Below are 8,258 nucleotides of genomic sequence, written 5' to 3'. Positions count from 1 at the left end.
TCAAAAAAAAAAAAAAGAAAAAAATCTCCCTTGTCTCCTTCCATTTAACCTACCACCATGCCCGTGTGCTGTCCATCACCTAATGTCAGTACCTGTGCTTACCTGCCCCTTCATGATGACATAGAGCAGATCACCACCCAATCACCTTAATGACCTTCCCCCATCAAAGGGAAGGATTACAAGGACTCATCCACAAGCAACCAGTCACCATTGCCTTGCTAAGCTATGGGGTGGCCTTGTGCTCTTTGAGTTATGGTCAGGTCATGTTCCCTCGCTTTGGCCCCCTCCCCTTCCTTGGGGAGGTGAATCACCTCTTTCTTTCTCTCTTTCAAATTTGCTTTCTAGACCAGGCGCAGTGGCTCAGCCTGTAATTCCAGAACTTTGGAAGGCCGGGCGAGAGGATTGCCTGAGTAGGGGGTTCAAGACCAACCCAGACAACTTGGTGAGACCTCGTCTCTACAATAAATCAAAAAATTAGCTGGGCATGGTAGCATGCACCTGTAGTTTCAGTTACTTGGAAGGCTGAAGCGGAAGGATTGCCTGAGCCCAGCAGGTTGAGCCTGTGGTGGCCGGGAGCATGCCACTGCACTCCAGCCCGGACAACATAGTGAGACTCCAACTAAAAAAAAAAAATTACTTTCTAAATAAACAATATTTTCTAATTTAACTTCTGTGCAATTCTTTGCATCTTTATCATGGCACCGGATCACACACTAGACACCCACACCAGGCCTAATCTAACATTCTGGAGGCCCCAGTGGGAGTGTGACCTAATAACCTTCAAATATTCTGGTTCCTTTGGAACAATCACTATACACTACCCTGGACTCTAGATCAAGATCAAAATCTTACAATAACACTCCTCTAGGACTGAACAGAAAGGAAGGATGGAAGCAAAGAGACAAGGAAAATAAAGACAATCAAGCAAGGGGAACATCTTTCAGGAGACACCCAACAATTAGTCATTTCTGCTCTGCAGAAAGCCTCTGGGTATGACAAGGGGAAAAAACACTCCATTTTGGTTGCTCCCAAAAAAAGACTGAAAAGCAAACGTCTGTAAGGAGCAGCCCCCAGGAAATCATTTAAATTGGCCTTTTCCTTAGTGGTGATGGGGAAAATACAATCCCAGGAACTCTTCCCAGGAGCCCAGAACTATCACATTAACACTCGCCCTTCATTAATAATGAGGCAGGTTAATGCTTTCTCAAGACCTCTTCTTCAATTTCCTTCACAAGAATAAATCATTTCATTACCTTCCTTGTTTTAATCTAGGAAACTGTACTGACAGCCCAGGATAAAACTTTTTTCCAGACAATATTCTTCCACATCACCTTTGAAGCTCTATTACCTGTTCAGTGTGAACAGTGTAATTCCTAACTCTTGATCAGAGCTCTCCATTTTATAAACGGAATGGGTCCCTGGGTGTCTCTTTAGGCTCTCTCTAAGTTTTCCTATTATATTCAGGGCTCCAACCCTTCAACAGTATGTCAACCTGGATAATACCATGACATCACTGTTTCCATATCTTGTCCCTGCTTAACATCTTCATTCATTCACAGCCCACTGATTGCTTAATATTAGCTCTCTTGCTTTCTGTAGCTGCTGCATCAATGGTAAGACAGCATACCAGTGTCCTCCTCACAAACTACCCCTCAACGCAGCTCAGTTTCCAACTGGACAACCAGACTCTTACAAACATACCTTTGCGTCAATCCTCCAAACATTTTTCTTAAAAACTCTCTGACCAAGTGGCACCATCCAAACTAAGCCAAATCTTTGTTATCTGTGCACACATCTTCTGGAGCAAACCGTTTCCACTTTCTTCCCAACCTACTACCCTCCCTGACTATTGTAAATGGCGACAGAAAAGAAAAGAAACTTTGCCTGGGGTCAAAAGTGAGGATTTTTATCTACTGATCTAAGTATCTCGAGAATACGGTTGGCTTCACCAAATATATATCATGTTTTAATTCAGGTCAACAAGTATATGAGTATAACAGAAAGTCCCCGGAAAAAAAAAATTAGAGAAATGTTTGGGTAGAAGACAGTGTTGGTAAATATTTTACCTGAGTTTGAGGCAGCCTGCCTGGTGTTTGGGAAAGCAGATAAGATTTAGAAACATAGGAAGTGAATTCAAGTCCTAAATCTGCCACTGACTAGTTGCATAACCTTTAGCAAGTTGAGAGACTGAATATGCAAATAGACAATGCTCAGACCATATAAAAAACCATATATAAACAGACCATGTATCAAAATAGAACTGTGTCTCACAACCTGCTGCAACAAGCCCGGGAAACCAAACCCTTATCTACAATGAGCCCAGGAAGGCAGCCTACCATAAGTCAGATTTGTAGGAAGTCAGACTGCTATCTTTAGTGACAATCCAGGAAGCTAAGCAATAACTTCTGTAGCAATTGGCCCAACATGGCCAGGACTTGATGAATAACTGACAGCTTCCCTAACTTTGGTCCCTGCTTGCATCTTAGGACCAACCAGAGATAGTCAAATAACCTATCACATGGAACACCCTGCCTCCAATTTGCCTGTACAGCTTCCCCAGGGCAAGTTTCCCGTCAGGGCATATCTGAAGCCTTTCCATTCCTCTGCCTGCTTTTGAGTCTCTTCCCAAGCACAAGTGACAGTGGCTTAGCAAGTGCTGAATAAATAGCCTTTGCTTGTTCTCCTTTGGTTGATCTTTATTTCCACAAAGTTATTCAATCTCCCTAGGCTCTAGCTTCCTAATCCATAAAACAGGACTAACTAGTTCCCACCATTCAGTGTGGCTGTGAAGTCCCCAGTGTGCCAGGGTGTATAAGAAACAACAGAATAAACACAAGGTGTCTTGTTGGAGGTGTGTTTCAATGATTAGGACAGAAACGGTCATATTAAAGTAAACACAATTATATTTTGGAATTGAATGCAGAATTTGAATGGATTTTTAATATAAAATAACAACCCTTAAAGAAATACCGTGCTTAAGGTGAACTGCTTCATCTCAGCCCTTGGGTTTTTTCTTCACCCTCCTCTGTCTTCAGGGAAACAATGGTAGGAAAGACAGAGAAGTGTTGACATAAGTTGAAGGGACCTTATCAGCCATGAAAGTCTAGGACAGTGGTTCTCAAAATGTGATCCGTTTCCCTGGGGAGGATCTTTTCAGGAAGTTCATCAAGGCAAAAATATTTTCATAATAACACAAAGACATGATTTGCCTTTTCCACTGTCATTCTCATAAGTGTAGAGTGGAGTTTCCAGAGACTCCAAGACATGGGACATGGCCACAGATTGAATGCAGGAGCAGTAATGAGCATATAATTGTTTTCTATTAAACCAGACATGAAGGCCGGGCACGGTGGCTCACACCTATAATCCCAGCACTTTGGGAGACTGAGGTGAGAGGATTGCCTGAGCCCACAGGCTCGAGATGAGTCTGTATAACTTGGTGAGACCTCATCTCTACAATAAATCAAATTAGCCAGGCGTGGTGGCACGTGCACGTAGTTCCAGCTACTTGGAAGACTGAGGCAGAAGGTTCACCTGAGTCCAGCAGGTAGAGGCTGCAGTGGCCGTGAGTGGGCCACTGCACTCCAGCCTGGATGACAGCGTGAGACTCTGACTCAAAAAAAAAGAATAAACCAGACATGAAAAATAGAAAACAATAACACTCTTCCCACTACCTTATTCTGAGCAATAATTTTCATTAAAAAAATTTTATGTTTTATATGCAATGGATTTATTCTTGTTATTTTAAAATTAAGAAGTAATTTTTTCAAATTTCTCAGTTTTAGTTTCTAATACAGTAAATATGCATACATAAGATTCACACAAACAAAAATGTTAGGGTTTTAAAAAAAGTTTTTAAGAGTGTAAAGGGGTTCTGAGAACCACTGCTTTATAAAAATTTGAACCAGAGCCAACATGGCATTTACATTTAAGTTGGCTAGCAAAACTCCAGGTATGACGGTGGTAAGAAAGACCAATGCACTCTTTTCACTCTCTGTGCATGTGAAACTCACCTTCTAGTCAACGTCATTGCCTCTAGCAAAGCTCTGTCTCTAACTCGAGGTCTACATCAGGGCTTCTGCTCTGACAAGCCACCCCATCGGCCTGATGCCCTCTGAGCTCTTTGTTCTTCCTTTTTTCCCAGCTGCCTTTTCCTGGGCTGCATAGCGTGATGAGGCCTGCTGTGGTTTCTTTTGTGTATGCTCCTGCCATATCTAGCATATATTTACATATGCATATTGCATTCCAGGCTGCTTTTCTTGGAAATCCTGGGGTCCCAGAAAAGAAATTGTGACCAGTAATACAGATAGAGCATCCCTAATCTGAAAATTTGTAATCCCAAATGCTCCAAAATTGAAAACTTTTGAGTGTTGATGTGACACCACAAGTGGGAAATTCCACACCTGACCTCATGTGACGGGTTGCAGTCAAAACACAGGGTCCCAATATTCAGTTTATTCAGCAACCCCAAGGGAAAAATAAAATTAACTTCAGGTTATGTGTATAAAGTGTGTGTGAAACGTAAATTTTGTGTTTAGACATGGGTCCCATCCCCAAGATAGCTCATTATATATATATGCAAATATTTAAAAATCTGAAAATAATCCAAAATTTGAAATACTCTGGTTCCAAGCACTGCAAATAAAGGTTACTTAACCTGTATTAGTGTGACTAGTGTGCAAAAAGTGGTCAGAATTACAAATTCTGTTGTCATTTAGAGACCCATTGCAAAAACATTGTCACACATTGATCCTATAAAGTCATATGCAGGGAGTAATCCCATTAAAGATATTTTTTTCTCCAATAAGAAAGATCGTGTATTTATTCACTATTTTATTTATAGCAGACCCTGAAGAGAGTAGATGTTCAGTAAATATTTGTTGAATGAATGAATGCCTTGTCTGCCCCGACAACAGATTTTTCCAGCCAAAAAATTTAGGAAGCATATCCAGGAAAGTAGAATTTTATTAAAATAGGAATGACAGTTGACTTATCAAGACACCAAATCAAGACAGGTAAAGCTAGACTGTTGGATTGGTACAATGGCTGAGTGGTTTGAGGTTCTGAGAGTGAGTTGTGAGGAAGCATCACCTATATGACTTGAGTAGAGATGCTGCTACTTCTCCAGTCACCAACCCACCACTGAAGTGAGTCACAGCCCAAGATGCAGTTACAATAGCCTTCTGAGGTGGGTTGATGCCAGTGTTTGAGTCATAGGCCACGCAAAGGCCAATGCAAAAGGTCAACGAAATAGAACTGATGCTACTCAATCTCTCAACCCTCATATCAAAATGCTGCATTGTTCAACTTCTGAACTCATCTGCTGTCAGGTTTTTTTGGGGGTTTTTTTTTAGTTGAAGTTTCACTTTGTCACCCAGACTGGAGTGCAATGGCACGCTCCTGGCCACCGCAGCCTCACCCTGCTGGGCTCCAGCGATCCTTCCACCTCAGCCTTCCAAATAACTGGAACTTAAGGCGTGCGCTACCACGCCTGGTTCATTTGTTTGATTTATTGTAGAGATGAGGTCTCCCCAAGTTGCCCGGGTGGGTCTCGAACCCACGGGCTCAGGCAATTCACTCGCCTCGGCCTCCTAAAGTGCTGGGATTACAGGCTGATCCACCAGTCTGGCCTGCTGTCTAGTTTTTATGATTAATTCCCACTTGGTTCCCCTAGTTGGAAACAGACCCAAGCAAGAGGCAAATCAAACAAGGCTACTGTGATGCTGGCATCCTGTTACTCCTTGTCCCCGGAAGAATTGTAAAAGGGAGTCTGGGCATGTGAGCACTTGAATTTGGGCATTTAAACCAACACTCAAAGGTAAATACTGGTTCTCATTTTCATTCAGTTTAACTGAGGACAATAATAACCAGAGTACTCAATGATTTAACTGCCATATTTGACATAGGTTTGTCTATGAAATTAGACTTTAGGGAAGAACCAACTGTTGACTTTATTGACTGCCTCTATTATATCTTTCTTTTCTTTTCTTTTCTTTTCTTTTTTTGAGCTGGAGTCTCACTCTGTCACCCAGGCTGGAGTGCAGTGGCATACTCACGGTCACCAGAGCATTGACCTGCTGGACTCCGGCGATCCTTCTGCCTCAGCCTTCCAAGTAGCTGGAACTATAGGTGCTCACTACCAGGCCCAGCTAATTATTTATTTATTTATTTATTGTAGACACAAGGTCTCGCCAAGTTGCCCGGGCTGGTCTCAAATCCATGAGCTCAGGCATTCCCTCACCTCGGCCTCCCAAAGTACTGGGATTACAGGTTGAGTCACTGAGTCTGGCCTATATCTTCATTTTCTATTTCAATAATATCTGTTATATTCTCTATTATTTCCTTTTTTCTTCTACTTCCTTTGGGTTAACTATGTGTTTTCCTTTATCTAGTTACTCAGGTTAGATGTATTCAGCAATTCATTCAACAAATATTTGAGTGTTTATTATGTGACAGCCATTGTTTTATGTGCTACAGATAGAATAGTGTTGCTGGTTCATTAATATTTCAATATTGGCATTTAAGACCATTAATTTTCCTCTAAATTCTATCTATTCTAACTGCAATCCACAAGATTTTATATATATAGTTATTTTGTTTGCTGCCATAAAATTATTCAGGCAATATAGTGAGATTTTGTCACTACAAAAAAATTTAAAAATTAACTGGGTGTCATGGTGCATACCTATTGTCGCAGCTACTAGGGAGGCTGAGGTGGAAGGATAACCTGAGTCAAGAGGCCAAGATTGTGGGTGAGTCATGATTGTGCCACTGGACCCCAGCCTAGGTGACATAGTGAGACTCTGACCCAAAAATATATATGAGTATTTAAATTTTTCCTTTGTTTTTCTTTTTAATCTGAAACACCATCATGCTACTTTAATGCTTAAAAGGTAGTTTGGATCTACAAGGAACTGAAACGTACTGAAAAGAAAAAACAAACAACCCCATTATAAAATGGGCAAAAGATGTGAACAGACACTTCACAAAAGAAGACATCCGCGCAACCAACAAACACATGAAGAAAATGCTCAACCTCACTAATCATCAGGGAGATGCAAATCAAAACCACACTGAGATACCACCTAACTCCAGTCAGAATGGCCTCAAAATATAACAGCTGCTGGAGAGGGTGAGGTGAAAAGGGAACACTTCTACACTGTTGGTGGGAGTGTAAACTAGTGCAACCTCTGTGGAAAGCAGTGTGGCGATTCCTAAAAGCTCTAAAAATCGACCTTCCATATGATCCCGCAATCCTCCTACTGGGAATATACCCTGAAGAACTCAAATCACTCTATAAAAAAGATACCTGCACACGTATGTTTATCTCAGTGTTGTTCACAATAGCAAGAACCTGGAAATAACCATGCTGCCCATCAAAAGAGGACTGGATTAAAAAAATGTGGTACATATACATGATGGAATACTACGCAGCCATAAAAAAAAAAAATCATGAATTTCGCAGCAACCTGGATGGAACTAGAGTCTATAATACTGAGTGACCTCTCACAGAAACAAAGATCCGAGTATCACATGTTCTCACTCATATAATGGAACTTGAACATCCATCGTAATACTATAAGAAAATGACTGATGGTACTGGGAAACTATGGGGGGAGGAGGGGGATGGGATTAACAGTAGCAAATATCTGTCTGGGGATGGGGAAACACCTCTTATCAACAGGGTGCCTGAATGAAACATACTTGTACACCTAACCCTTAACTGTACCCCATAAAACCATAATAAAAAATATTGATTAATTAAAAAAAAAAAAAAAAAGCTGCATGTCTTGGGGAAAAAAAAAGGTAGTTTGATGAAATCTAATTAATTTTTATCTAACAGTTATTTTGTTGTTTGATATGAAATTTGTAAGATTTCCCTTATGTTATCAACTCTGACCTTAAATACATTAAATCAAGAAAAATTTCTATATAGTATAATACCAATTTTTTGACATTTATTGAGACCTGAGTATTGAGCTGGCACATAATTTGTTTTTGTAACTAATCCATGTTTGCTTAAGAATATATTTCTTGATGATATCAGCAAGATGGTAGAACAGAAAGTTCCAGGCTCTTATTCTTCCAAAAAAATATTAAGTAAACAATGGATGACTGGCTAAAATAGTTTTATAGGAACTCTGGAAACCAGTCAAAAATCTACAGCAAACAAGCAAATGCTCAATTAAAAAAAAAAAAGTAGCACTCAAAATGGCAGTATTTTTGTGGTATTTTTTCTCAACATTGCTCCACCCTGT

This window comes from Carlito syrichta, unplaced genomic scaffold, assembly GCF_000164805.1.
Source record: "Carlito syrichta isolate Samal-C Ts95f unplaced genomic scaffold, Tarsius_syrichta-2.0.1 Scaffold316362, whole genome shotgun sequence".
NCBI lineage: Eukaryota > Metazoa > Chordata > Mammalia > Primates > Tarsiidae > Carlito > Carlito syrichta.
This window is presented reverse-complemented; position numbering follows the sequence as displayed.